General features: G+C 37.8%; 1 non-coding gene across 1 annotated transcript; it reads right to left on the bottom strand.

Moving 5' to 3' along the window:
* Positions 1–2,259: 2,259 nt before the first annotated feature.
* Positions 2,260–2,378, bottom strand: LOC145413050 (5S ribosomal RNA). The gene has a single exon (XR_013899661.1). It is a non-coding gene; the product is annotated as a 5S ribosomal RNA (ribosomal RNA).
* Between the last annotated feature and the right edge of the window lie 839 nt (positions 2,379–3,217).

The raw sequence follows: 3,217 nt of genomic DNA, 5'->3' as shown, positions 1-3,217 counted from the left end.
ACATTCAATAAATTTAGTTTTTAGCTATATATATATTTACTCGTGAGACCAGAGAAACCTCTTAGAACCCCAGCTATCCAGAGGAATGTACCTATGGCTTCAATTGACATGTTCCACTATGATACTGAATTTAAAAATTTTTCCCTTTGTAACACTATGTTTTCCTACATGAGTTCGAACAATTGAATATTGAGTATTACGATCATAATTTTACATGAACGTTTTTTTCTATGTTTAGGGGGCCAAGTCAGCAAGGGAAATCCCCCCATTTCTGGTTTTTATCATTCCATCAATAGCCAAATGTTTACTGATGCAGTTCGTTGATAGGGCAAGTCGGTAGCAGAGAACTGAACATCGCACGTGTGATAAATGCTACATTGCCTCGCCATATGCTCATCCAGAGAGAAAACATGAGAGAGAAAATGTGAGAAAGAATATATATTAATTCAATTATTCTTCTGTTATTTTTCAAGTACCTCATCAGAAATCACCATGATGAAATCAGGGTGACAGACGTATGTACAAATGCTTGCTCGCTCGTCACGTGCTCACAAACCGCACTTTCCTAGTATATAAAATATATTAAGAAGAATGACATTTGAAGTATGTTTCTAAAATTATACTGAATATAATTTTTAGAAAATTAATGCATTAGAAACAAAGGAACAGCTTTCCCAGAAACATGTATCACCTTGTGTAATAGAAATATTCAGTACTTCCTAAAAATTATACTGAATACAATTTTTACAAAATTAATGCATTAGAGTCAAAAGAAATAACTTTCATTAAAACACGTATCATCATGTGTAACAGAACTATTTATTCACAGTACTTGCTAATTACACTGATATTTCTGTGTAGTCATACAGCTAATCTACAGGCAGTGAGAATCAGTGTGATATTTAACGCTCTTTCTCACACGAAAGCTTCTCACTGTTAGGCTTCAGACTGGAGGAGGCTAGATGGTGTGTTCCATTGAATTGTGAATCACTGAGTTGTGCACGCAACTTGTTATTTGTGTATTTCATGTACGAAGAGAGATGCTCACATATGTAAGTACTTCCAAAGATACTTGCCATCTTTTTGGCATGCTGTACTATGTTTGGAGAAATTGCAGCTTCTAAAACATACTTTTTGTAAAAATCCAATAATAAGATCCCTTCTGCATGGAATTTTGATTTCATTAGTTCGCTGTTTTGAAGCTCAATGAGTTCCATTCGAACCCTTTCAGATGCTTGGTCTGCCTCCACATCAAAAATAGTAGCAAAAAGCTTGAAATCATCTTTGTGTGACTGAATGTCTGCAAAATATGAGGAAAGCTGCGTTCTGAGTTCACGAATTACGGCCACATACATGAAAGTGTCACTGCGTTATTTTTTCTGCAACGTTGGGAAATGAGCAAAATTTGATTTTTCAAGCTGGTTCTCCATAAATTGAAGAGTCTTCTCAAATGCCGAAATATGTTCTTAGAGTACATTCACTAGTTGACTGCGACCTTGTAGTTTCAATTTCAGTTCATTTCAGTAGGAAGTAAGATCCAGTAAAAATGCAAGACCTGAAATCCACACGGGATCACGAAGCTATGGCATATTTACATTTTTCTATTCCAGAAAGTCTGTGATCTCTTCCAAATCATAAAATCTCTCCAACATAGCACCTTGGCTAAGCCAGCGAACGTCACAGAAGTACACAGAGTACTGAGCTTTTACATTCATTAATGGCTGTTGAAATTGTTGATCATTCACCACCATTTGCATAACCTCTTGCATTCCTGAAACCTTAGCACACAGTGCCTCCTGATGAATAATACAGTGGCAGTTTTGTTCTGATATCCAGCTTCTGTCATGTACTTTTAAAGAAGTGTGACAAAATCTTTCTTTTCACCTACCATGGCTGGTGAACTATCTGTAGTTACTGCAACTAGTTCTGAGATTTCAAAATCCATGTCTTTTAAACTAATTAGCATGGCTTCGAGAATGTCTGCTTCAGCACTGGAGAGGCTGTAGCTGCACAAATTCTCAAAATTTCAAACTTTGAGTTGATACCTCGAACATAATTTGTAAGTTGTGCAGTGTCCTATGCGTCAAGGCTTTCATCAAGTGCAACTGAAAAATACTGGAGTACAACACAGCAGTCACTTTATTCATTCAATCATTGCCAGACGCCATGTATCCCAAACGGGGTGGCCAAGGGCTTAGAGTTAATTGTTTTACAGGGAGGGGCACTAATCCTCCACCAACCCCACTTGACAAGTAGGGATGCCAACAGCATCTGGTGTTCCCAGGCGGTCACCCATCCAAGTACTAACCAGACCCAACATTGCTTAACTTCGCTGATCGGACGGGAAGCGGTGTACTCAACGTGGTATGGCCGTTGGCCAGTCATGCTTGATTAAAATCAACAGACATTACTTCAATTCGTCATATTACAGTTCCCACAGGCAGACTGATGTTAGATTTTTTTTTTTTCAGGGCAAACAATGTCTACCACGGCCATCAGACATTCCTTAACAAACTCTGCCTCAGTGAACGGTTTCATATTTTTAGCTGTTAATGAATATACTGCATACCTGGCACATGTACTTCTCTCTGATTGTGCAACTTGTTTGGTAATTATTGCGGAATGTGCATCCAAACTTGATTTTATCTTAGCAGTTTTGTCTTTTCTTATGTGTCCAGTTAACTAACTGTGTTCCATGTGTTTTGTCTCAAAGTGGCACTTCAAATTAAACTCCTTGTTGACAGCTACATATTCATGACAAACCAAACATAGTGGTTTGCGTCTACACTTGGGAAAGAAATGCTTCTCTGTCTATATTTTTTGAAACACTCGATATTCAGAATCTACCGTCCTACGTTTTGTTGCCATGTTGTTACTGAGAACATAAGCAGAAATTAGGCATGTTGTCAAAACACATATTTATGGAGTACAATGGGAAATAGTACATCATAGCAAGGAACAATGCAGCAAACAACACACACAGAAACAACTTAGGACACAAAACAACAGCAAAAATTGAAGCAAGTTGCTTACCCAAGCCTGCGACGGACAAAACTCACCTATCCTCACCAGCGACTGGTAGACTGATGGGTGGGCACCAATACTGCCTTGTTTGGGGCAGGGGTCAGCATTTTTAAATGATCGTTATCTGAGAAAAATTATCACACCAACTTAAAGACATTTCCTTCAAATAATCATTAGTTATTAAATAATGTAT

Source organism: Coenobita brevimanus, chromosome 94 (assembly GCF_032717465.1).
Source record: "Coenobita brevimanus isolate Jiangsu-jjx chromosome 94, ASM3271746v2, whole genome shotgun sequence".
NCBI classification, from domain to species: Eukaryota; Metazoa; Arthropoda; class Malacostraca; order Decapoda; family Coenobitidae; genus Coenobita; species Coenobita brevimanus.
The sequence above is the reverse complement of the archived record's forward strand: the minus strand, read 5'-3'. Positions and strand labels throughout refer to the sequence as shown.